We start from the raw sequence: 27468 nt of genomic DNA on the forward strand, positions 1-27468 counted from the left end.
TCTACGTCGGGACGTGCGTTGGGCGCTACGTCGGGACGTGCGTTGGGCTCTACGTCGGGACGTGCGTTGGGCTCTACGTCGGGATTTAGCTTACTTTCAGCTCTACGTCGGGACGTGCGTTGGCCTCTACATCGGGACGTGCGTTGGCTTCTAGGTCGGGACGTGCGTTGGCCTCTACGTCGGGACGTGCGTTGGCCTCTGCGTCGGGATTTAGCTTACTTTCAGCTCTACTTCGGGACGTGCGTTGGGCGCTACGTCGGGACGTGCGTTGGGCGCTACGTCGGGATTTAGCTTACTTTCAGCTCTACGTCGGGACGTGCATTGGGCTCTACGTCGGGACGTGCGGTGGGCTCTACTTCGGGACGTGCGTTGGGCTCTACGTCGGGACGTGCGTTGGGCTCTACGTCGGGATTTAGCTTACTTTCAGCTCTACGTCGGGACGTGCGTTGGGCTCTACGTCGGGACGTGCGTTGGCCTCTACGTCGGGATTTAGCTTACTTTCAGCTCTACGTCGGGACGTGCGTTGGGCTCTACGTCGGGACGTGCGTTGGCCTCTACGTCGGGATTTAGCTTACTTTCAGCTCTACGTCGGGACGTGCGTTGGCCTCTACGTCGGGACGTGCGTTGGCCTCTACGTCGGGACGTGCGTTGGCCTCTACGTCGGGATTTAGCTTACTTTCAGCTCTACGTCGGGACGTGTGTTGGGCTCTACGTCGGGATTTAGCTTACTTTTAGCTCTACGTCGGGACGTGCGTTGGGCTCTACGTCGGGACGTGCGTTGGGCTCTACGTCGGGACGTGCGTTGGGCTCTACGTCGGGACGTGCGTTGGGCTCTACGTCGGGACGTGCGTTCGGCTCTACGTCTGTAGTTAGCTAACTTTCAGCTCTACGTCGGGACGTGCGTTGGGCTCTACGTCGGGACGTGCGTTGGGCTCTACGTCGGGACGTGCGTTGGGCTCTACGTCGGGACGTGCGTTGGGCTCTACGTCGGGACGTGCGTTGGGCTCTACGTCGGGATTTAGCTTACTTTCAGCTCTACGTCGGGACGTGCGTTGGCCTCTAAGTCGGGACGTGCGTTGGCCTCTAAGTCGGGACGTGCGTTGGCCTCTAAGTCGGGACGTGCGTTGGCCTCTAAGTCGGGACGTGCGTTGGCCTCTACGTCGGGATTTAGCTTACTTTCAGCTCTACGTCGGGACGTGCGTTGGCCTCTAAGTCGGGACGTGCGTTGGCCTCTAAGTCGGGACGTGCGTTGGCCTCTAAGTCGGGACGTGCGTTGGCCTCTACGTCGGGATTTAACTTACTTTCAGCTCTACGTCGGGACGTGCGTTGGGCGCTACGTCGGGACGTGCGTTGGGCGCTACGTCGGGACGTGCGTTGGGCGCTACGTCGGGACGTGCGTTGGGCGCTACGTCGGGACGTGCGTTGGGCGCTACGTCGGGATTTAACTTACTTTCAGCTCTACGTCGGGACGTGCGTTGGCCTCTACGTCGGGACGTGCGTTGGCCTCTACGTCGGGACGTGCGTTGGCCTCTACGTCGGGACGTGCGTTGGCCTCTACATCGGGATTTAGCTTACTTTCAGCTCTACGGTTGGACGTGCGTTGGCCTCTAAGTCGGGACGTGCGTTGGCCTCTAAGTCGGGACGTGCGTTGGCCTCTAAGTCGGGACCTGCGTTGGCCTCTAAGTCGGGACGTGCGTTGGCCTCTAAGTCGGGACGTGCGTTGGCCTCTAAGTCGGGACGTGCGTTGGCCTCTAAGTCGGGACGTGCGTTGGCCTCTACATCGGGATTTAGCTTACTTTCTGCTCTACGTCGGGACGTGCGTTGGGCTCTACGTCGGGACGTGCGTTGGGCTCTACGTCGGGACGTGCGTTGGGCTCTACGTCGGGACGTGCGTTGGGCTCTACGTCGGGACGTGCGTTGGGCTCTACGTCGGGATTTAGCTTACTTTCAGCTCTACGTCGGGACGTGCGTTGGCCTCTACGTCGGGACGTGCGTTGGCCTCTACTTCGGGATTTAGCTTACTTTCAGCTCTACGTCGGGACGTGCGTTGGGCTCTAAGTCGGGACGTGCGTTGGGCTCTACGTCGGGACGTGCGTTGGCCTCTACATTGGGATATAGCTTACTTTCAGCTCTACGTCGGGACGTGCGTTGGCCTCTAATTCGGGACGTGCGTTGGCCTCTAATTCGGGACGTGCGTTGGCCTCTAAGTCGGGACGTGCGTTGGCCTCTAAGTCGGGACGTGCGTTGGCCTCTAAGTCGGGACGTGCGTTGGCCTCTAAGTCGGGACGTGCGTTGGCCTCTACATCGGGATTTAGCTTACTTTCAGCTCTACGTCGGGACGTGTGTTGGGCTCTACGTCGGGATTTAGCTTACTTTTAGCTCTACGTCGGGACGTGCGTTGGGCTCTACGTCGGGACGTGCGTTGGGCTCTATGTCTGTAGTTAGCTAACTTTCAGCTCTACGTCGGGACGTGCGTTGGGCTCTACGTCGGGACGTGCGTTGGGCTCTACGACGGGACGTGCGTTGGGCTCTACGTCAGGATTTAGCTAACTTTCAGCTCTACGTCGGGACATGCGTTGGGCTCTACGTCGGGACGTGCGTTGGGCTCTACGTCGGGATTTAGCTTACTTTCAGCTATACGTTGGGACGTGCGTTGGACTCTACGTCGGGATTTAGCTTACTTTCAGCTCTACGTTGGGACGTGCGTTGGGCTCTACGTCGGGACGTGCGTTGGGCTCTACGTCGGGACGTGCGTTGGGCTCTACGTCGGGACGTGCTTTGGGCTCTACGTCTGTATTTAGCTAACTTTCAGCTCTACGTCGGGACGTGCGTTGGGCTCTATGTCTGTTGTTAGCTAACTTTCAGCTCTACGTCGGAACGTGCGTTGGGCTCTACGTCTGTAGTTAGCTAACTTTCAGCTCTACGTCGGGACGTGCGTTGGGCGCTACGTCGGGACGTGCGTTGGGCTCTACGTCGGGACGTGCGTTGGGATCTACGTCGGGACGTGCGTTGGGCTCTACGTCGGGACGTGCGTTGGGCTCTACGTCGGGACGTGCGTTGGGCTCTACGTCGGGATTTAACTTACTTTCAGCTCTACGTCGGGACGTGCGTTGGCCTCTACGTCGGGACGTGCGTTGGCCTCTACGTCGGGATTTAGCTTACTTTCAGCTCTACGTCGGGACGTGCGTTGGACTCTACGTCGGGACGTGCGTTGGCCTCTACGTCGGGATTTAGCTTACTTTCAGCTCTACGTCGGGACGTGCGTTGGCCTCTACGTCGGGACGTGCGTTGGCCTCTACGTCGGGACGTGCGTTGGCCTCTACTTCGGGATTTAGCTTACTTTCAGCTCTACGTCGGGACGTGCGTTGGCCTCTACGTCGGGACGTGCGTTGGCCTCTACGTCGGGATTTAGCTTACTTTCAGCTCCACGTCGGGACGTGCGTTGGGCTCTACGTCGGGACGTGCGTTGGGCTCTACGTCGGGATTTAGCTTACTTTCAGCTCTACGTTGGGACGTGCGTTGGCCTCTACGTCGGGATTTAGCTTACTTTCAGCTCTACGTCGGGACGTGCGTTGGGCTCTACGTCGGGACGTGCGTTGGGCTCTACGTCGGGACGTGCGTTGGGCTCTACGTCGGGACGTGCGTTGGGCTCTACGTCGGGACGTGCGTTGGACTCTACGTCGGGACGTGCGTTGGGCTCTACATCTGTAGTTAGGTAACTTTTAGCTCTACGTCGGGACGTGCGTTGGGCTCTACGTCTGTAGTTAGCTAACTTTCAGCTCTACGTCGGGACGTGCGTTGGGCGCTACGTCGGGACGTGCGTTGGGCTCTACGTCGGGACGTGCGTTGGGCTCTACGTCGGGACGTGCGTTGGGCTCTACGTCGGGATTTAACTTACTTTCAGCTCTACGTCGGGACGTGCGTTGGCCTCTACGTCGGGACGTGCGTTGGCCTCTAAGTCGGGACGTGCGTTGGCCTCTACGTCGGGACGTGCGTTGGCCTCTACGTCGGGATTTAGCTTACTTTCAGGTCTACGTCGGGACGTGCGTTGGACTCTACGTCGGGACGTGCGTTGGGCTCTACGTCGGGATTTAGCTTACTTTCAGCTCTACGTCGGGACGTGCGTTGGCCTCTACGTCGGGACGTGCGTTGGCCTCTACTTCGGGATTTAGCTTACTTTCAGCTCTACGTCGGGACGTGCGTTGGCCTCTACGTCGGGACGTGCGTTGGCCTCTACGTCGGGATTTAGCTTACTTTCAGCTCTACGTCGGGACGTGCGTTGGGCTCTATGTCGGGTTTTAGCTTACTTTCAGCTCTACGTCGGGACGTGCGTTGGGCTCTACGTCGGGACGTGCGTTGGGCTCTACGTCGGGATTTAGCTTACTTTCAGCTCTACGTTGGGACGTGCGTTGGCCTCTACGTCGGGTTTTAGCTTACTTTCAGCTCTACGTCGGGACGTGCGTTGGGCTCTACGTCGGGACGTGCGTTGGGCTCTACGTCGGGACGTGCGTTGGGCTCTACGTCGGGACGTGCGTTGGGCTCTACGTCGGGACGTGCGTTGGGCTCTACGTCGGGACGTGCGTTGGGCTCTACGTCGGGACGTGCTTTGGGCTCTACGTCTGTAGTTAGGTAACTTTCAGCTCTACGTCGGGACGTGCGTTGGGCTCTACGTCTGTAGTTAGCTAACTTTCAGCTCTACGTCGGGACGTGCATTGGGCGCTACGTCGGGACGTGCATTGGGCGCTACGTCGGGACGTGCGTTGGGCTCTACGTCGGGACGTGCGTTGGGCTCCACGTCGGGATTTAGCTTACTTTCAGCTCTACGTCGGGACGTGCGTTGGCCTCTACGTCGGGACGTGCGTTGGCCTCTACTTCGGGATTTAGCTTACTTTCAGCTCTACTTCGGGACGTGCGTTGGCCTCTACGTCGGGACGTGCGTTGGCCTCTACGTCGGGATTTAGCTTACTTTCAGCTCTACGTCGGGACGTGCGTTGGGCTCTACGTCGGGTTTTAGCTTACTTTCAGCTCTACGTCGGGACGTGCGTTGGGCTCTACGTCGGGACGTGCGTTGGGCTCTACGTCGGGACGTGCGTTGGGCTCTACGTCGGGACGTGCGTTGGGCTCTATGTCTGTAGTTAGCTAACTTTCTGCTCTACGTCGGGACGTGCGTTGGGCTCTATGTCTGTAGTTAGCTAACTTTCAGCTCTACGTCGGGACGTGCGTTGGGCGCTACGTCGGGACGTGCGTTGGGCGCTACGTCGGGACGTGCGTTGGGCTCTACGTCGGGACGTGCGTTGGGCTCTACGTCGGGATTTAGCTTACTTTCAGCTCTACGTCGGGACGTGCGTTGGCCTCTACGTCGGGACGTGCGTTGGCCTCTAGGTCGGGACGTGCGTTGGCCTCTACGTCGGGACGTGCGTTGGCCTCTGCGTCGGGATTTAGCTTACTTTCAGCTCTACTTCGGGACGTGCGTTGGGCGCTACGTCGGGACGTGCGTTGGGCGCTACGTCGGGATTTAGCTTACTTTCAGCTCTACGTCGGGACGTGCATTGGGCTCTACGTCGGGACTTGCGGTGGGCTCTACGTCGGGACTTGCGGTGGGCTATACGTCGGGACGTGCGTTGGGCTCTACGTCGGGACGTGCGTTGGGCTCTACGTCGGGATTTAGCTTACTTTCATCTCTACGTCGGGACGTGCGTTGGCCTCTACGTCGGGACGTGCGTTGGCCTCTACGTCGGGATTTAGCTTACTTTCAGCTCTACGTCGGGACGTGCGTTGGCCTCTACGTCGGGACGTGCGTTGGCCTCTACGTCGGGACGTGCGTTGGCCTCTACGTCGGGATTTAGCTTACTTTCAGCTCTACGTCGGGACGTGCGTTGGGCTCTACGTCGGGATTTAGCTTACTTTTAGCTCTACGTCGGGACGTGCGTTGGGCTCTACGTCGGGACGTGCGTTGGGCTCTACGTCTGTAGTTAGCTAACTTTCAGCTCTACGTCGGGACGTGCGTTGGGCTCTACGTCGGGACGTGCGTTGGGCTCTACGTCGGGACGTGCGTTGGGCTCTACGTCGGGACGTGCGTTGGGCTCTACGTCTGTAGTTAGCTAACTTTCAGCTCTACGTCGGGACGTGCGTTGGCCTCTACGTCGGGACGTGCGTTGGCCTCTACGTCGGGACGTGCGTTGGCCTCTAAGTCGGGACGTGCGTTGGCCTCTAAGTCGGGACGTGCGTTGGCCTCTACGTCGGGACGTGCGTTGGCCTCTACGTCGGGATTTAACTTAATTTCAGCTCTACGTCGGGACGTGCGTTGGGCGCTAAGTCGGGACCTGCGTTGGGCTCTACGTCGGGACCTGCGTTGGGCTCTACGTCGGGACGTGCGTTGGGCTCTACGTCGGGATTTAGCTTACTTTCAGCTCTACGTCGGGACGTGCGTTGGCCTCTACGTCGGGACGTGCGTTGGCCTCTACATCGGGATTTAGCTTACTTTCAGCTCTACGTCGGGACGTGCGTTGGGCTCTACGTCGGGACGTGCGTTGGCCTCTAAGTCGGGACGTGCGTTGGCCTCTACGTCGGGACGTGCGTTGGCCTCTACATCGGGATTTAGCTTACTTTCAGCTCTACGTCGGGACGTGCGTTGGCCTCTACGTCGGGACGTGCGTTGGCCTCTACGTCGGGACGTGCGTTGGCCTCTACGTCGGGACGTGCGTTGGCCTCTAAGTCGGGACGTGCGTTGGCCTCTACGTCGGGACGTGCGTTGGCCTCTACATCGGGATTTAGCTTACTTTCAGCTCTACGTCGGGACGTGCGTTGGCCTCTACGTCGGGACGTGCGTTGGCCTCTACGTCGGGACGTGCGTTGGCCTCTACATCGGGATTTAGCTTATTTTCAGCTCTACGTCGGGACGTGCGTTGGGCTCTACGTCGGGACGTGCGTTGGGCTCTACGTCGGGATTTAGCTTACTTTCAGCTCTACGTCGGGACGTGCGTTGGGCTCTACGTCGGGACGTGCGTTGGGCTCTACGTCGGGATTTAGCTTACTTTCAGCTCTACGTCGGGACGTGCGTTGGGCTCTACGTCGGGACGTGCGTTGGGCTCTACGTCGGGATTTAGCTTACTTTCAGCTCTACGTCGGGACGTGCGTTGGGCTCTACGTCGGGACGTGCGTTGGGCTCTACATCGGGATTTAGCTTATTTTCAGCTCTACGTCGGGACGTGCGTTGGGCTCTACGTCGGGACGTGCGTTGGGCTCTACGTCGGGATTTAGCTTACTTTCAGCTCTACGTCAGGACGTGCGTTGGGCTCTACGTCGGGACGTGCGTTGGCCTCTACATCGGGATTTAGCTTACTTTCAGCTCTACGTCGGGACGTGCGTTGGGCTCTACGTCGGGAAGTGCGTTGGGCTCTACTTCGGGACGTGCGTTGGGCTCTATGTCTGTAGTTAGCTAACTTTCTACGTCGGGACGTGCGTTGGGCTCTATGTCTGTAGTTAGCTAACTTTCTGCTCTACGTCGGGACGTGCGTTGGGCTCTATGTCTGTAGTTAGCTAACTTTCTGCTCTACGTCGGGACGTGCGTTGGGCTCTATGTCTGTAGTTAGCTAACTTTCTGCTCTACGTCGGGACGTGCGTTGGGCGCTACGTCGGGACGTGCGTTGGGCTCTACGTCGGGACCTGCGTTGGGCTCTACGTCGGGATTTAGCTTACTTTCAGCTCTACGTCGGGACGTGCGTTGGCCTCTACGTCGGGACGTGCGTTGGCCTCTAGGTCGGGACGTGCGTTGGCCTCTAGGTCGGGACGTGCGTTGGCCTCTACGTCGGGACGTGCGTTGGCCTCTGCTTCGGGATTTAGCTTACTTTCAGCTCTACGTCGGGACGTGCGTTCGGCGCTACGTCGGGACGTGCGTTGGGCGCTACGTCGGGATTTAGCTTACTTTCAGCTCTACGTCGGGACGTGCATTGGGCTCTACGTCGGGACGTGCGGTGGGCTCTACGTCGGGACGTGCGTTGGGCTCTACGTCGGGACGTGCGTTGGGCTCTACGTCGGGATTTAGCTTACTTTCAGCTCTACGTCGGGACGTGCGTTGGCCTCTACGTCGGGACGTGCGTTGGCCTCTACGTCGGGATTTAGCTTACTTTCAGCTCTACGTCGGGACGTGCGTTGGCCTCTACGCCGGGACGTGCGTTGGCCTCTACGTCGGGATTTAGCTTACTTTCAGCTCTACGTCGGGACGTGTGTTGGCCTCTACGTCGGGATTTAGCTTACTTTTAGCTCTACGTCGGGACGTGCGTTGGGCTCTACGTCTGTAGTTACCTAACTTTCAGCTCTACGTCGGGACGTGCGTTGGGCTCTACGTCGGGACGTGCGTTGGGCTCTACGACGGGACGTGCGTTGGGCTCTACGTCAGGATTTAGCTAACTTTCAGCTCTACGTCGGGACATGCGTTGGGCTCTACGTCGGGACGTGTGTTGGGCTCTACCTCGGGATTTAGCTTACTTTCAGCTCTACGTTGGGACGTGCGTTGGACTCTACGTCGGGATTTAGCTTACTTTCAGCTCTACGTCGGGACGTGCGTTGGGCTCTACGTCGGGACGTGCGTTGGGCTCTACGTCGGGACGTGCGTTGGGCTCTACGTCGGGACGTGCGTTGGGCTCTACGTCGGGACGTGCTTTGGGCTCTACGTCTGTAGTTAGCTAACTTTTAGCTCTACGTCGGGACGTGCGTTGGGCTCTACGTCTGTAGTTAGCTAACTTTCAGCTCTACGTCGGGACGTGCGTTGGGCGCTACGTCGGGACGTGCGTTGGGCGCTACGTCGGGACGTGCGTTGGGCTCTACGTCGGGACGTGCGTTGGGCTCTACGTCGGGATTTAACTTACTTTCAGCTCTACGTCGGGACGTGCGTTGGCCTCTAAGTCGGGACGTGCGTTGGCCTCTAAGTCGGGACGTGCGTTGGCCTCTAAGTCGGGACGTGCGTTGGCCTCTACGTCGGGACGTGCGTTGGCCTCTACGTCGGGATTTAGCTTACTTTCAGGTCTACGTCGGGACGTGCGTTGGGCTCTATGTCGGGACGTGCGTTGGGCTCTACGTCGGGATTTAGCTTACTTTCAGCTCTACGTCGGGACGTGCGTTGGCCTCTACGTCGGGACGTGCGTTGGCCTCTACTTCGGGATTTAGCTTACTTTCAGCTCTACGTCGGGACATGCGTTGGCCTCTACGTCGGGACATGCGTTGGCCTCTACGTCGGGACATGCGTTGGCCTCTACGTCGGGATTTAGCTTACTTTCAGCTCTACGTCGGGACGTGCGTTGGGCTCTACGTCGGGTTTTAGCTTACTTTCAGCTCTACGTCGGGACGTGCGTTGGGCTCTACGTCGGGACGTGCGTTTGGCTCTATGTCTGTAGTTAGCTAACTTTCTGCTCTACGTCGGGACGTGCGTTGGGCTCTATGTCTGTAGTTAGCTAACTTTCAGCTCTACGTCGGGACGTGCGTTGGGCGCTACGTCGGGACGTGCGTTGGGCTCTACGTCGGGACGTGCGTTGGGCTCTACGTCGGGATTTAGCTTACTTTCAGCTCTACGTCGGGACGTGCGTTGGCCTCTACATCGGGACGTGTGTTGGCTTCTAGGTCGGGACGTGCGTTGGCCTCTACGTCGGGACGTGCGTTGGCCTCTGCGTCGGGATTTAGCTTACTTTCAGCTCTACTTCGGGACGTGCGTTGGGCGCTACGTCGGGACGTGCGTTGGGCGCTACGTCGGGATTTAGCTTACTTTCAGCTCTACGTTTTGACGTGCATTGGGCTCTACGTCGGGCGTGCGGTGGGCTCTACTTCGGGACGTGCGTTGGGCTCTACGTCGGGACGTGCGTTGGCCTCTACGTCGGGATTTAGCTTACTTTCAGCTCTACGTCGGGACGTGCGTTGGCCTCTACGTCGGGACGTGCGTTGGCCTCTACGTCGGGATTTAGCTTACTTTCAGCTCTACGTCGGGACGTGTGTTGGGCTCTACGTCGGGATTTAGCTTTCTTTTAGCTCTACGTCGGGACGTGCGTTGGGCTCTACGTCGGGACGTGCGTTGGGCTCTACGTCGGGACGTGCGTTGGGCTCTACGTCGGGACGTGCGTTGGGCTCTACGTCGGGACGTGCGTTGGGCTCTACGTCGGGACGTGCGTTGGGCTCTACGTCGGGACGTGCGTTCGGCTCTACGTCTGTAGTTAGCTAACTTTCAGCTCTACGTCGGGACGTGCGTTGGGCTCTACGTCGGGATTTAGCTTACTTTCAGCTCTACGTCGGGACGTGCGTTGGCCTCTACGTCGGGACGTGCGTTGGCCTCTACGTCGGGATTTAGCTTACTTTCAGCTCTACGTCGGGACGTGTGTTGGGCTCTACGTCGGGATTTAGCTTACTTTTAGCTCTACGTCGGGACGTGCGTTGGGCTCTACGTCGGGACGTGCGTTGGGCTCTACGTCGGGACGTGCGTTGGGCTCTACGTCGGGACGTGCGTTGGGCTCTACGTCGGGATTTAGCTTACTTTCAGCTCTACGTCTGGACGTGCGTTGGCCTCTAAGTCGGGACGTGCGTTGGCCTCTAAGTCGGGACGTGCGTTGGCCTCTAAGTCGGGACGTGCGTTGGCCTCTACGTCGGGACGTGCGTTGGCCTCTACGTCGGGATTTAGCTTACTTTCAGCTCTACGTCGGGACGTGCGTTGGCCTCTAAGTCGGGACGTGCGTTGGCCTCTAAGTCGGGACGTGCGTTGGCCTCTACGTCGGGACGTGCGTTGGCCTCTACGTCGGGATTTAACTTACTTTCAGCTCTACGTCGGGACGTGCGTTGGGCGCTACGTCGGGACGTGCGTTGGGCGCTACGTCGGGACGTGTGTTGGGCGCTACGTCGGGACGTGCGTTGGGCGCTACGTCGGGACGTGCGTTGGGCTCTACGTCGGGACGTGCGTTGGGCTCTACGTCGGGATTTAACTTACTTTCAGCTCTACGTCGGGACGTGCGTTGGGCTCTACGTCGGGACGTGCGTTGGGCTCTACGTCGGGACGTGCGTTGGGCTCTACGTCGGGATTTAGCTTACTTTCAGCTCTACGTCGGGACGTGCGTTGGCCTCTACGTCGGGACGTGCGTTGGCCTCTACTTCGGGATTTAGCTTACTTTCAGCTCTACGTCGGGACGTGCGTTGGGCTCTACGTCGGGACGTGCGTTGGGCTCTACGTCGGGACGTGCGTTGGGCTCTACGTCGGGACGTGCGTTGGGCTCTACGTCGGGACGTGCGTTGGCCTCTACATTGGGATATAGCTTACTTTCAGCTCTACGTCGGGACGTGCGTTGGCCTCTACGTCGGGACGTGCGTTGGCCTCTAAGTCGGGACGTGCGTTGCCTCTAAGTCGGGACGTGCGTTGGCCTCTAAGTCGGGACGTGCGTTGGCCTCTAAGTCAGGACGTGCGTTGGCCTCTAAGTCGGGACGTGCGTTGGCCTCTAAGTCGGGACGTGCGTTGGCCTCTACATCGGGATTTAGCTTACTTTCAGCTCTACGTCGGGACGTGCGTTGGGCTCTACGTCGGGACGTGCGTTGGGCTCTACGTCGGGATTTAGCTTACTTTCAGCTCTACGTCGGGACGTGCGTTGGGCTCTACGTCGGGACGTGCGTTGGGCTCTACGTCGGGACGTGCGTTGGGCTCTACGTCGGGATTTAGCTTACTTTCAGCTCTACGTCGGGACGTGCGTTGGCCTCTACGTCGGGACGTGCGTTGGCCTCTACGTCGGGACGTGTGTTGGCCTCTACTTCGGGATTTAGCTTACTTTCAGCTCTACGTCGGGACGTGCGTTGGCCTCTACGTCGGGACGTGCGTTGGCCTCTACGTCGGGACGTGCGTTGGCCTCTACGTCGGGACGTGCGTTGGCCTCTACGTCGGGATTTAGCTTAATTTCAGTTCTACGTCGGGACGTGCGTTGGGCTCTACGTCGGGTTTTAGCTTACTTTCAGCTCTACGTCGGGACGTGCGTTGGGCTCTACGTCAGGACGTGCGTTGGGCTCTACGTCGGGACGTGCGTTGGGCTCTATGTCTGTAGTTAGCTAACTTTCTGCTCTACGTCGGGACGTGCGTTGGGCGCTACGTCGGGACCTGCGTTGGGCTCTACGTCGGGACGTGCGTTGGGCTCTACGTCGGGATTTAGCTTACTTTCAGCTCTACGTCGGGACGTGCGTTGGCCTCTACGTCGTAACGTGCGTTGGCCTCTAGGTCGGGACGTGCGTTGGCCTCTAGGTCGGGACGTACGTTGGGCTCTACGTCGGCATTTAGCTTACTTTCAGCTCTACGTCGGGACGTGCGTTGGCCTCTAAGTCGGGACGTGCGTTGGCCTCTAAGTCGGGACGTGCGTTGGCCTCTACGTCGGGACGTGCGTTGGCCTCTACGTCGGGACGTGCGTTGGCCTCTACGTCGGGACGTGCGTTGGCCTCTACGTCGGGATTTAACTTACTTTCAGCTCTACGTCGGGACGTGCGTTGGGCGCTACGTCGGGACGTGCGTTGGGCGCTACGTCGGGACGTGCGTTGGGCTCTACGTCGGGACGTGCGTTGGGCTCTACGTCGGGATTTAACTTACTTTCAGCTCTACGTCGGGACGTGCGTTGGCCTCTACGTCGGGACGTGCGTTGGCCTCTACGTCGGGACGTGCGTTGGCCTCTACATCGGGATTTAGCTTACTTTCAGCTCTACGTCGGGACGTGCGTTGGGCTCTACGTCGGGACGTGCGTTGGCCTCTAAGTCGGGACGTGCGTTGGCCTCTAAGTCGGGACGTGCGTTGGCCTCTAAGTCGGGACGTGCGTTGGCCTCTACATCGGGATTTAGCTTACTTTCAGCTCTACGTCGGGACGTGCGTTGGGCTCTACGTCGGGACGTGCGTTGGGCTCTACGTCGGGATTTAGCTTACTTTCAGCTCTACGTCGGGACGTCCGTTGGCCTCTACGTCGGGACGTGCGTTGGCCTCTACTTCGGGATTTAGCTTACTTTCAGCTCTACGTTGGGACGTGCGTTGGACTCTATGTCGGGATTTAGCTTACTTTCAGCTCTACGTTGGGACGTGCGTTGGGCTCTACGTCGGGACGTGCGTTGGGCTCTACGTCGGGACGTGCGTTGGGCTCTACGTCGGGACTTGCTTTGGGCTCTACGTCTGTATTTAGCTAACTTTCAGCTCTACGTCGGGACGTGCGTTGGGCTCTATGTCTGTAGTTAGCTAACTTTCAGCTCTACGTCGGGACGTGCGTTGGGCGCTACGTCGGGACGTGCGTTGGGCTCTACGTCGGGACGTGCGTTGGGCTCTACGTCGGGACGTGCGTTGGGCTCTACGTCGGGATTTAACTTACTTTCAGCTCTACGTCGGGACGTGCGTTGGCCTCTACGTCGGGACGTGCGTTGGCCTCTACGTCGGGACGTGCGTTGGCCTCTACGTCGGGATTTAGCTTACTTTCAGGTCTACGTCGGGACGTGCGTTGGACTCTACGTCGGGACGTGCGTTGGGCTCTACGTCGGGATTTAGCTTACTTTCAGCTCTACGTCGGGACGTGCGTTGGCCTCTACGTCGGGACGTGCGTTGGCCTCTACTTCGGGATTTAGCTTACTTTCAGCTCTACGTCGGGACGTGCGTTGGCCTCTACTTCGGGATTTAGCTTACTTTCAGCTCTACGTCGGGACGTGCGTTGGCCTCTACGTCGGGACGTGCGTTGGCCTCTACGTCGGGATTTAGCTTACTTTCAGCTATACGTCGGGACGTGCGTTGGGCTTTACGTCGGGTTTTAGCTTACTTTCAGCTCTACGTCGGGACGTGCGTTGGGCTCTACGTCGGGACGTGCGTTGGGCTCTATGTCTGTAGTTAGCTAACTTTCTGCTCTACGTCGGGACGTGCGTTGGGCTCTATGTCTGTAGTTAGCTAACTTCCAGCTCTACGTCGGGACGTGCGTTGGGCGCTACGTCGGGACGTGCGTTGGGCTCTACGTCGGGACGTGCGTTGGGCTCTACGTCGGGATTTAGCTTACTTTCAGCTCTACGTCGGGACGTGCCTTGGCCTCTACATCGGGACGTGCGTTGGCCTCTAGGTCGGGACGTGCGTTGGCCTCTACGTCGGGACGTGCGTTGGCCTCTGCGTCGGGATTTAGCTTACTTTCAGCTCTACTTCGGGACGTGCATTGGGCTCTACGTCGGGACGTGCGGTGGGCTCTACTTCGGGACGTGCGTTGGGCGCCACGTCGGGACGTGCGTTGGGCGCTACGTCGGGATTTAGCTTACTTTCAGCTCTACGTCGGGACGTGCGTTGGCCTCCACGTCGGGACGTGCGTTGGCCTCTACGTCGGGATTTAGCTTACTTTCAGCTCTACGTCGGGACGTGCGTTGGCCTCTACGTCGGGACGTGCGTTCGCCTCTACGTCGGGATTTAGCTTACTTTCAGCTCTACGTCGGGACGTGCGTTGGCCTCTACGTCGGGACGTGCGTTCGCCTCTACGTCGGGATTTAGCTTACTTTCAGCTCTACGTCGGGACGTGTGTTGGGCTCTACGTCGGGATTTAGCTTACTTTCAGCTCTACGTCGGGACGTGCGTTGGGCTCTACGTCGGGACGTGCGTTGGGCTGTACGTCGGGACGTGCGTTGGGCTCTACGTCGGGATTTAGCTTACTTTCAGCTCTACGTCGGGACGTGCGTTGGCCTCTACGTCGGGACGTGCGTTGGCCTCTACGTCGGGACGTGCGTTGGCCTCTACGTCGGGACGTGCGTTGGCCTCTACGTCGGGACGTGCGTTGGCCTCTACGTCGGGATTTAACTTACTTTTAGCTCTAAGTCGGGACGTGCGTTGGGCGCTACGTCGGGACGTGCGTTGGGCTCTACGTCGGGACGTGCGTTGGGCTCTACGTCGGGATTTAACTTACTTTCAGCTCTACGTCGGGACGTGCGTTGGCCTCTACGTCGGGACGTGCGTTGGCCTCTATATCGGGATTTAGCTTACTTTCAGCTCTACGTCGGGACGTGCGTTGGGCTCTACGTCGGGACGTGCGTTGGGCTCTACGTCGGGACGTGCGTTGGCCTCTACGTCGGGACGTGCGTTGGCCTCTACGTCGGGACGTGCGTTGGCCTCTACGTCGGGACGTGCGTTGGCCTCTACATCAGGATTTAGCTTACTTTCAGCTCTACGTCGGGACGTGCGTTGGGCTCTACGTCGCGACGTGCGTTGGGCTCTACGTCGGGATTTAGCTTACTTTCAGCTCTACGTCGGGACGTGCGTTGGCCTCTACGTCGGGACGTGCGTTGGCCTCTACTTCGGGATTTAGCTTACTTTCAGCTCTACGTCGGGACGTGCGTTGGCCTCTACGTCGGGACGTGCGTTGGCCTCTACGTCGGGACGTGCGTTGGCCTCTACGTCGGGACGTGCGTTGGCCTCTACATTGGGATTTAGCTTACTTTCAGCTCTACGTCGGGACGTGCGTTGGGCTCTACGTCGGGACGTGCGTTGGCCTCTAAGTCGGGACGTGCGTTGGCCTCTACGTCGGGACGTGCGTTGGCCTCTACGTCGGGACGTGCGTTGGCCTCTACGTCGGGACGTGCGTTGGCCTCTACGTCGGGACGTGCGTTGGCCTCTACATCGGGATTTAGCTTATTTTCAGCTCTACGTCGGGACGTGCGTTGGGCTCTACGTCGGGACGTGCGTTGGGCTCTACGTCGGGATTTAGCTTACTTTCAGCTCTACGTCGGGACGTGCGTTGGCCTCTACGTCGGGACGTGCGTTGGCCTCTACGTCGGGACGTGCGTTGGCCATTACTTCGGGATTTAGCTTACTTTCAGCTCTACGTCGGGACGTGCGTTGGCCTCTACGTCGGGACGTGCGTTGGCCTCTACGTCGGGACGTGCGTTGGGCGCTACGTCGGGACGTGCGTTGGGCGCTACGTCGGGATTTAGCTTAATTTCAGCTCTACGTCGGGACGTGCGTTGGCCTCTACGTCGGGACGTGCGTTGGCCTCTAAGTCGGGACGTGCGTTGGCCTCTACGTCGGGACGTGCGTTGGCCTCTACGTCGGGATTTAACTTACTTTCAGCTCTACGTCGGAACGTGCGTTGGGCGCTACGTCGGGACGTGCGTTGGGCTCTACGTCGGGACGTGCGTTGGGCTCTACGTCGGGACGTGCGTTGGGCTCTACGTCGGGACGTGCGTTGGGCTCTACGTCGGGACGTGCGTTGGGCTCTACGTCGGGACGTGCGTTGGGCTCTACGTCTGTAGTTAGCTAACTTTCTGCTCTACGTCGGGATGTGCGTTGGGCTCTACGTCTGTAGTTAGCTAACTTTCAGCTCTACGTCGGGACGTGCGTTGGGCGCTACGTCGGGACGTGCGTTGGGCTCTACGTCGGGACGTGCGTTGGGCTCTACGTCGGGATTTAGCTTACTTTCAGCTTTACGTCGGGACGTGCGTTGGCCTCTACGTCGGGACGTGCGTTGGCCTGTACGTCGGGACGTGCGTTGGCCTCTACGTCGGGATTTAGCTTACTTTCAGCTCTACGTCGGGACGTGCGTTGGCCTCTACGTCGGGACGTGCGTTGGGCTCTACGTCGGCACGTGCGTTGGGCTCTACGTCGGCACGTGCTTTGGGCTCTACGTCGGGACGTGCGTTGGGCTCTACGTCTGTAGTTAGCTAACTTTCAGCTCTACGTCGGGACGCGCGTTGGGCTCTACGTCGGGACGCGCGTTGGGCTCTACGTCGGGACGCGCGTTGGGCTCTACGTCGGGACGCGCGTTGGGCTCTACGTCGGGACGCGCGTTGGGCTCTACGTCGGGACGCGCGTTGGGCTCTACGTCAGGACATGCGTTGGGCTCTACGTCGGGACGTGCGTTGGGCTCTACGTCGGGATTTAGCTTACTTTCAGCTCTACGTTGGGACGTGCGTTGCCTCTACGTCGGGATTTAGCTAACTTTCAGCTCTACGTCGGGACGTGCGTTGGGCTCTACGTCGGGACGTGCGTTGGGCTCTACGTCTGTAGTTAGGTAACTTTCAGCTCTACATCGGGAAGTGCGTTGGGCTCTACGTCTGTTGTTAGCTAACTTTCAGCTCTACGTCGGGACGTGCGTTGGGCTCTACGTCTGTAGTTAGCTAACTTTCAGCTCTACGTCGGGACGTGCGTTGGGCGCTACGTCGGGACGTGCGTTGGGCTCTACGTCGGGACGTGCGTTGGGCTCTACGTCGGGACGTGCGTTGGGCTCTACGTCGGGACGTGCGTTGGGCTCTACATCGGGATTTAACTTACTTTCAGCTCTACGTCGGGACGTGCGTTGTCCTCTACGTCGGGACGTGCGTTGGCCTCTAAGTCGGGACGTGCGTTGGCCTCTACGTCGGGACGTGCGTTGGCCTCTACGTCGGGACGTGCGTTGGCCTCTAAGTCGGGACGTGCGTTGGCCTCTACGTCGGGACGTGCCTTGGCCTCTACATCAGGATTTAGCTTACTTTCAGCTCTACGTCGGGACGTGCGTTGGCCTCTACGTCGGGACGTGCGTTGGCCTCTACTTCGGGATTTAGCTTACTTTCAGCTCTACGTCGGGACGTGCGTTGGCCTGTACGTCTGGACGTGCGTTGGCCTCTACGTCGGGATTTAGCTTACTTTCAGCTCTACGTCGGGACGTGCGTTGGGCTCTACGTCGGGTTTTAGCTTACTTTCAGCTCTACGTCGGGACTTGCGTTGGGCTCTAGGTCGGGACGTGCGTTGGGCTCTACGTCGGGACGTGCGTTGGGCTCTATGTCTGTAGTTAGCTAACTTTCTGCTCTACGTCGGGACGTGCGTTGGGCTCTATGTCTGTAGTTAGCTAACTTTCAGCTCTACGTCGGGACGTGCGTTGGGCGCTACGTCGGGACGTGCGTTGGGCTCTACGTCGGGACGTGCGTTGGGCTCTACGTCGGGATTTAACTTACTTTCAGCTCTACGTCGGGACGTGCCTTGGCCTCTACGTCGGGACGTGCGTTGGCCTCTACGTCGGGACGTGCTTTGGGCTCTACGTCGGGACGTGCGTTGGCGTCTACGTCGGGATTTAGCTTACTTTCAGCTCTACGTCGGGACGTGCGTTGGGCTCTACGTCGGGACGTGCGTTGGGCTCTACGTCGGGACACGCGTGGGGCTCTACGTCGGGGCGCGCGTTGGGCTCTACGTCTGTAGTTAGCTAACTTTCAGCTCTACGTCGGGACGCGCGTTGGGCTCTTCGTCTGTAGTTAGCTAACTTTCAGCTCTACGTCGGGACGTGCGTTGGGCTCTACGTCGGGATTTAGCTTACTTTCAGCTCTACGTCGGGACGTGCGTTGGGCTCTACGTCGGGACGTGCGTTGGGCTCTACGTCGGGACGTGCGTTGGGCTCTACGTCGGGATTTAGCTTACTTTCAGGTCTACGTTGGGACGTGCGTTGGGCTCTACGTCGGGACGTGCGTTGGGCTCTACGTCGGGACGTGCGTTGGGCTCTACGTCGGGACGTGCGTTGGGCTCTACGTCTGTAGTTAGCTAACTTTCAGCTCTACGTCGGGACGTGCGTTGGGCTCTACGTCTGTAGTTAGCTAACTTTCAGCTCTACGTCGGGACGTGCGTTGGGCTCTACGTCTGTAGTTAGCTAACTTTCAGCTCTACGTTGGGACGTGCGTTGGGCTCTACGTCGGGACGTGCGTTGGGCTCTACGTCGGGACGTGCGTTGGGCTCTACGTCGGGACGTGCGTTGGGCTCTACGTCGGGACGTGCTTTGGGCTCTACGTCGGGATTTAGCTTACTTTCAGCTCTACGTCGGGACGTGCGTTGGGCTCTACGTCGGGACGTGCGTTGGCCTCTACGTCGGGACGTGCGTTGGCCTCTACGTCGGGATTTAGCTTACTTTCAGCTCTACGTCGGGACGTGCGTTGGGCGCTACGTCGGGACGTGTGTTGGGCGCTACTTCAGGACGTGCGTTGGGCGCTACTTCGGGTTTTAGCTTACTTTCAGCTCTACGTCGGGACGTGCGTTGGGCTCTATGTCGGGACGTGCGTTGGGCTCTACGTCGGGACGTGCGTTGGGCTCTACGTCGGGATTTAGCTTACTTTCAGCTCTACGTCGGGACGTGCGTTGGCCTCTATGTCGGGACGTGCGTTGGCCTCTACGTCGGGACGTGCGTTGGCCTCTGCGTCGGGATTTAGCTTACTTTCAGCTCTACGTCGGGACGTGCGTTGGGCGCTACGTCGGGACGTGCGTTGGGCGCTACGTCGGGATTTAGCTTACTTTGAGCTCTACGTCGGGACGTGCGGTGGGCTCTACGTCGGGACGTGCGGTGGGCTCTACGTCGGGACGTGCGTTGGGCTCTACGTCGGGATTTAGCTTACTTTCAGCTCTACGTCGGGACGTGCGTTGGCCTCTACGTCGGGACGTGCGTTGGCCTCTACGTCGGGATTTAGCTTACTTTCAGCTCTACGTCGGGACGTGCGTTGGCCTCTACGTCGGGACGTGCGTTGGCCTCTACGTCGGGACGTGCGTTGGCCTCTACGTCGGGATTTAGCTTACTTTCAGCTCTACGTCGGGACGTGTGTTGGGCTCTACGTCGGGATTTAGCTTACTTTTAGCTCTACGTCGGGACGTGCGTTGGGCTCTACGTCTGTAGTTAGCTTACTTTCAGCTCTACGTCGGGACGTGCGTTGGGCTCTACGTCGGGACGTGCGTTGGGCTCTACGTCGGGACGTGCGTTGGGCTCTACGTCGGGATTTAGCGTACTTTCAGCTCTACGTCGGGACGTGCGTTGGCCTCTAAGTCGGGACGTGCGTTGGCCTCTACGTCGGGACGTGCGTTGGCCTCTGCGTCGGGATTTAGCTTACTTTCAGCTCTACGTCGGGACGTGCGTTGGGCGCTACGTCGGGACGTGCGTTGGGCGCTACGTCGGGATTTAGCTTACTTTGAGGTCTACGTCGGGACGTGCGGTGGGCTCTACGTCGGGACGTGCGGTGGGCTCTACGTCGGGACGTGCGGTGGGCTCTACGTCGGGACGTGCGGTGGGCTCTACGTCGGGACGTGCGTTGGGCTCTACGTCGGGATTTAGCTTACTTTCAGCTCTACGTCGGGACGTGCGTTGGCCTCTACGTCGGGACGTGCGTTGGCCTCTACGTCGGGATTTAGCTTACTTTCAGCTCTACGTCGGGACGTGCGTTGGCCTCTACGTCGGGACGTGCGTTGGCCTCTACGTCGGGACGTGCGTTGGCCTCTACGTCGGGATTTAGCTTACTTTCAGCTCTACGTCGGGACGTGTGTTGGGCTCTACGTCGGGATTTAGCTTACTTTTAGCTCTACGTCGGGACGTGCGTTGGGCTCTACGTCGGGACGTGCGTTGGGCTCTACGTCTGTAGTTAGCTTACTTTCAGCTCTACGTCGGGACGTGCGTTGGGCGCTACGTCGGGACGTGCGTTGGGCTCTACGTCGGGACGTGCGTTGGGCTCTACGTCGGGATTTAGCTTACTTTCAGCTCTACGTCGGGACGTGCGTTGGGCTCTACGTCGGGACGTGCGTTGGCCTCTACGTCGGGATTTAGCTTACTTTCAGCTCTACGTCGGGACGTGCGTTGGCCTCTACGTCGGGATTTAACTTACTTTCAGCTCTACGTCGGGACGTGCGTTGGGTGCTACGTCGGGACGTGCGTTGGGCTCTACGTCGGGACGTGCGTTGGGCTCTACGTCGGGACGTGCATTGGGCTCTACGTCGGGACGTGCGTTGGGCTCTACGTCGGGATTTAGCTTACTTTCAGCTCTACGTCGGGACGTGCGTTGGGCGCTACGTCGGGACGTGCGTTGGGCGCTACGTCGGGACGTGCGTTGGGCTCTACGTCTCTAGTTAGCTAACTTTCAGCTCTACGTCGGGACGTGCGTTGGGCGCTACGTTGGGACGTGCGTTGGGCTCTACGTCGGGACGTGCGTTGGGCTCTACGTCGGGATTTAGCTTACTTTCAGCTCTACGTCGGGACGTGCGTTGGCCTCTACTTCGGGACGTGCGTTGGCCTCTACGTCGGGACGTGCGTTGGCCTCTACGTCGGGATTTAGCTTACTTTCAGCTCTACGTCGGGTCGTGCGTTGGGCTCTACGTCGGGACGTGCGTTGGGCTCTACGTCGGGACGTGCGTTGAGCTCTTCGTTGGGACACGCGTTGGGCTCTACGTCGGGACGCGCGTTGGGCTCTACGTCTGTAGTTAGCTAACTTTCAGCTCTACGTCGGGACGCGCGTTGGGCTCTTCGTCTGTAGTTAGCTAACTTTCAGCTCTACGTCGAGACGTGCGTTGGGCTCTACGTCTGTGGTTAGCTAACTTTCAGCTCTACGTCGGGACGTGCGTTGGGCGCTACGTCGGGACGTGCGTTGGGCTCTACGTCGGGATTTAGCTTACATTCAGCTCTACGTCGGGACGTGCGTTGGGCTCTACGTCGGGACGTGCGTTGGGCTCTACGTCGGGACGTGCGTTGGGCTCTACGTCGGGATTTAGCTTACATTAAGCTCTACGTCGGGACGTGCGTTGGGCTCTACGTCGGGACGTGCGCTGGCTTCTACGTCGGGACGTGCGCTGGCCTCTACGTCGGGACGTGCGCTGGCCTCTACGTCGGGACGTGCGTTGGCCTCTACGTCGGGATTTATCTTACTTTCAGCTCTACGTCGGGACGTGCTTTGGACTGTACGTCGGGACGTGCGTTGGCCTCTACGTCGGGATTTATCTTACTTTCAGCTCTACGTCGGGACGTGCTTTGGACTGTACGTCGGGACGTGCGTTGGCCTCTACGTTGGGATTTAGCTTACTTTCAGCTCTACGTCGGGACGTGCGTTGGGCTCTACGTCGGGATTTAGCTTACTTTCAGCTCTACGTCGGGACGTGCGTTGGGCTCTACGTCGGGACGTGCGTTGGGCTCTACGTCGGGACGTGCGTTGGGCTCTACGTCGGGACGTGCCTTGGGCTCTACGTCTGTAGTTAGCTAACTTTCAGCTCTACGTCGGGACGTGCGTTGGGCTCTACGTCGGGACGTGCGTTGGGCTCTACGTCGGGACGTGCGTTGGGCTCTACGTCGGGATTTAGCTTACTTTCAGCTCTACGTCGGGACATGCGTTGGCCTCTACGTCGGGACGTGCGTTGGCCTCTACGTCGGGACGTGCTTTGGGCTCTACGTCGCCACGTGCGTTGGCCTCTAAAGTCGGGACGTGCGTTGGCCTCTACGTCGGGATTTAGCTTACTTTCAGCTCTACGTCGGGACGTGCGTTGGGCTCTACGTCGGGACGTGCGTTGGGCTCTACGTCGGGACGTGCGTTGGGCTCTACGTCTGTAGTTAGCTAACTTTCAGCTCTACGTCGGGACGTGCGTTGGGCTCTACGTCTGTAGTTAGCTAACTTTCAGCTCTACGTCGGGTCGTGCGTTGGGCTCTACATCTGTAGTTAGCTAACTTTCAGCTCTACGTCGGGACGTGTGTTGGGCGCTACGTCGGGACGTGCGTTGGGCTCTACGTCGGGACGTGCGTTGGGCTCTACGTCGGGACGTGCGTTGGGCTCTACGTCGGGACGTGCGTTGGGCTCTACGTCGGGATTTAGCTTACTTTCAGCTCTACGTCGGGACGTGCGTTGGGCTCTACGTCGGGACGTGCGTTGGCCTCTACGTCGGGACGTGCGTTGGCCTCTACGTCGGGACGTGCGTTGGCCTCTACGTCGGGATTTAGCTTACTTTCAGCTCTACGTCGGGACGTGCGTTGGGCGCTACGTTCGGACGTGTGTTGGGCGCTACTTCGGGACGTGCGTTGGGCGCTACGTCGGGATTTAGCTTACTTTCAGCTCTACGTCGGGACGTGCGTTGGGCTCTATGTCGGGACGTGCGTTGGGCTCTACGTCGGGACGTGCGTTGGGCTCTACGTCGGGATTTAGCTTACTTTCAGCTCTACGTCGGGACGTGCGTTGGCCTCTATGTCGGGACGTGCGTTGGCCTCTACGTCGGGACGTGCGTTGGCCTCTGCGTCGGGATTTAGCTTACTTTCAGCTCTACGTCGGGACGTGCGTTGGCCTCCACGTCGGGACGTGCGGTGGGCTCTACGTCGGGACGTGCGGTGGGCTCTACGTCGGGACGTGCGTTGGGCTCTACGTCGGGATTTAGCTTACTTTCAGCTCTACGTCGGGACGTGCGTTGGCCTCTACGTCGGGACGTGCGTTGGCCTCTACGTCGGGACGTGCGTTGGCCTCTACGTCGGGACGTGCGTTGGCCTCTACGTCGGGACGTGCGTTGGCCTCTACGTCGGGATTTAGCTTACTTTCAGCTCTACGTCGGGACGTGCGTTGGCCTCTACGTCGGGACGTGCGTTGGCCTCTACGTCGGGATTTAGCTTACTTTCAGCTCTACGTCGGGACGTGTGTTGGGCTCTACGTCGGGATTTAGCTTACTTTTAGCTCTACGTCGGGACGTGCGTTGGGCTCTACGTCGGGACGTGCGTTGGGCTCTACGTCTGTAGTTAGCTAACTTTCAGCTCTACGTCGGGACGTGCGTTGGGCTCTACGTCGGGACGTGCGTTGGCCTCTAAGTCGGGACGTGCGTTGGCCTCTAAGTCGGGACGTGCGTTGGCCTCTAAGTCGGGACGTGCGTTGGCCACTAAGTCGGGACGTGCGTTGGCCTCAACGTCGGGACGCGTGTTGGGCTCTTCGTCTGTAGTTAGCTAACTTTCAGCTCTACGTCGGGACGTGCGTTGGGCTCTACGTCGGGACGTGCGTTGGGCTCTACGTCTGTAGTTAGCTAAGTTTCAGATCTACGTCGGGACGTGCGTTGGGCTCTACGTCGGGACGTGCGTTGGCCTCTACGTCGGGACGTGCGTTGGCCTCTACGTCGGGACGTGCGTTGGCCTCTACGTCGGGACGTGCGTTGGCCTCTACGTCGGGATTTAGCTTACTTTCAGCTCTACGTCGGGACGTGCGTTGGGCGCTACGTCGGGACGTGCGTTGGGCGCTACGTCGGGACGTGTGTTGGGCGGTGCTTCGGGACGTGCGTTGGGCGCTACATCGGGATTTAGCTTACTTTCAGCTCTACGTCGGGACGTGCGTTGGGCTCTACGTCGGGACGTGCGTTGGGCTCTACGTCGGGACGTGCGTTGGGCTCTACGTCGGGATTTAGCTTACTTTCAGCTCTACGTCGGGACGTGCGTTGGCCTCTACGTCGGGACGTGCGTTGGCCTCTACGTCGGGATTTAGCTTACTTTCTGCTCTACGTCGGGACGTGCGTTGGCCTCTACGTCGGGATGTGCGTTGGCCTCTACGTTGGGATTTAGCTTACTTTCAGCTCTACGTCGGGACGTCCGTTTTTCCTCTACGTCGGGATTTAGCTTAATTTCAGCTCTACATCGGGATTTAGCTTACTTTCAGCTCTACATCGGGACGTGCGTTGGGCTCTACGTCGGGACATGCGTTGGGCTCTACGTCGGGACGTGCGTTGGTCTCTACGTCTGTAGTTAGCTAACTTTCAGCTCTACGTCGGGACGTGCGTTGGGCTCTACGTCGGGACGTGCGTTGGGCTCTACGTCGGGATTTAGCTTACTTTCAGCTCTACGTCGGGACGTGCGTTGGGCTCTATGTCGGGACGTGCGTTGGGCTCTACGTCGGGACGTGCGTTGGACTCTACGTCGGGACACGCGTTGGGCTCTACGTCGGGACGCGCGTTGGGCTCTACGTCTGTAGTTAGCTAACTTTCAGCTCTACGTCGGGATGTGCGTTGGTCTCTACGTCTGTAGTTAGTTAACTTTCAGCTCTACGTCGGGACGTGCGTTTTGCGCTACGTCGGGACGTGCGTTGGGCGCTACGTCGGGATTTAGCTTACTTTCAGCTCTACGTCGGGACGTGCGTTGGGGTCTACGTCGGGACGTGCGTTGGGCTCTACGTAGGGATTTAACTTACTTTAAGCTCTACGTCGGGACGTGCGTTGGGCTCTACGTCGGGACGTGCGCTGGCCTCTACGTCGGGACGTGCGCTGGCCTCTACGTCGGGACGTGCGCTGGCTTCTACGTCGGGACGTGCGTTGGCCTCTACGTCGGGATTTAGCTTACTTTTAGCTCTACGTCGGGACGTGCCTTGGCCTGTACGTCGGGACGTGCGTTGGCCTCTACGTCGGGATTTAGCTTACTTTCAGCTCTACGTCGGGACGTGCGTTGGGCTCTACGTCGGGATTTAGCTTACTTTCAGCTCTACGTCGGGACGTGCGTTGGGCTCTACGTCGGGATTTAGCTTACTTTCAGCTCTACGTCGGGACGTGCGTTGGGCTCTACGTCGGGTCGTGCGTTGGGCTCTACGTCGGGTCGTGCGTTGGGCTCTACGTCGGGACGTGCGTTGGGCTCTACGTCGGGACGTGCGTTGGGCTCTACGTCTGTAGTTAGCTAACTTTCAGCTCTACGTCGGGACGTGCGTTGGGCTCTACGTCGGGACGTGCGTTGGGCTCTACGTCGGGACGTGCGTTGGGCTCTACGTCGGGATTTAGCTAACTTTCAGCTCTACATCGGGACGTGCGTTGGGCTCCACGTCGGGCGTGCGTTCGCCTCTACGTCGCGATTTAGCTTACTTTCAGCTCTATGTTGGGACGTGCGTTCGCCTCTACGTCGGGATTTAACTTACTTTCAGCTCTACGTCGGGACGTGCGTTGGGCTCTACGTCGGGACGTGCGTTGGGCTCTATGTCTGTAGTTAGCTAACTTTCAGCTCTACGTCGGGACGTGCGTTGGGCTCTATGTCTGTAGTTAGCTAATTTCAGCTCTACGTCGGGACGTGCGTTGGGCTCTATGTCTGTAGTTAGCTAACTTTCAGCTCTACGTCGGGACGTGCGTTGGGCGCTACGTCGGGACGTGCGTTGGGCTCTACGTCGGGACGTACGTTGGGCTCTACGTCGGGACGTGCGTTGGGCTCTACGTCGATATTTAGCTTACTTTCAGCTCTACGTCGGGACGTGCGTTGGCCTCTACGTCGGGACGTGCGTTGGCCTCTACGTCGGGACGTGCGTTGGCCTCTACGTCGGGATTTAGCTTACTTTCTGCTCTACGTCGGGATGTGCGTTGGGCGCTACGTCGGGACGTGCGTTGGGCGCTAGTTCGGGACGTGCGTTGGGCACTACGTCGGGATTTAGCTTACTTTCAGCTCTACGTCGGGACGTGCGTTGGGCTCTACGTCGGGACGTGCGTTGGGCTCTACGTCGGGACGTGCGTTGGGCTCTACGTCTGTAGTTAGCTAACTTTCAGCTCTACGTCGGGACGTGCGTTGGGCTATACGTCGGGACGTGCGTTGGGCTCTACGTCGGGACGTGCGTTGGGCTCTACGTCGGGATTTAGCTTACTTTCAGCTCTACGTCGGGACGTGCGTTGGCCTCTAAGTCGGGACGTGCGTTGGCCTCAACGTCGGGACGTGCGTTGGCCTCTACGTCGGGATTTAACTTACTTTCAGCTCTACGTCGGGACGTGCGTTGGGCGCTACGTCGGGACGTGCGTTGGGCTCTACGTCGGGACGTGCGTTGGGCTCTACGTCGGGACGTGCGTTGGGCTCTACGTCGGGACGTGCGTTGGGCTCTACGTCTGTAGTTAGCTAACTTTCAGCTCTACGTCGGGACGTGCGTTGGGCGCTACGTCGAGACGTGCGTTGGGCTCTACGTCGGGACGTGCGTTGGGCTCTACGTCGGGACGTGCGTTGGGCTCTACGTCGGGATTTAGCTTACTTTCAGCTCTACGTCGGGACGTGCGTTGGCCTCTACGTCGGGACGTGCGTTGGCCTCTAGGTCGGGACGTGCGTTGGCCTCTACGTCGGGACGTGCGTTGGCCTCTACGTCGGGATTTAGCTTACTTTCAGCTCTACGTCGGGACGTGCGTTGGGCGCTATGTCGGGACGTGCGTTGGGCGCAACGTCGGGATTTAGCTTACTTTCAGCTCTACGTCGGGACGTGCGGTGGGCTCTACGTCGGGACGTGCGGTGGGCTCTACATCGGGACGTGCGTTGGGCTCTACGTCGGGACGTGCGTTGGGCTCTACGTCGGGATTTAGCTTACTTTCAGCTCTACGTCGGGACGTGCGTTGCCTCTACGTCGGGACGTGCGTTGGGTTCTACGTCGGGATTTAGCTTACTTTCAGCTCTACGTCGGGACGTGCGTTGGCCTCTACGTCGGGACGTGCGTTGGCCTCTACGTCGGGATTTAGCTTACTTTCAGCTCTACGTCGGGATGTGTGTTGGGCTCTACTTCGGGATTTAGCTTACTTTCAGCTCTACGTCGGGACGTGCGTTGGCCTGTACGTCGGGACGTGCGTTGTCCTCTACGTCGGGACGTGCGTTGGCCTCTAAGTCAGGACGTGCGTTGGCCTCTACGTCGGGACGTGCGTTGGCCTCTACGTCGGGATTTAACTTACTTTCAGCTCTACGTCGGGACGTGCGTTGGGCGCTACGTCGGGACGTGCGTTGGCCTCTACGTCGGGACGTGCGTTGGCCTCTACGTCGGGTC

This window comes from Leptosomus discolor, chromosome 24 (genome assembly GCF_034619465.1).
Source record: "Leptosomus discolor isolate bLepDis1 chromosome 24, bLepDis1.hap2, whole genome shotgun sequence".
Classification (NCBI taxonomy): Eukaryota; Metazoa; Chordata; class Aves; order Leptosomiformes; family Leptosomidae; genus Leptosomus; species Leptosomus discolor.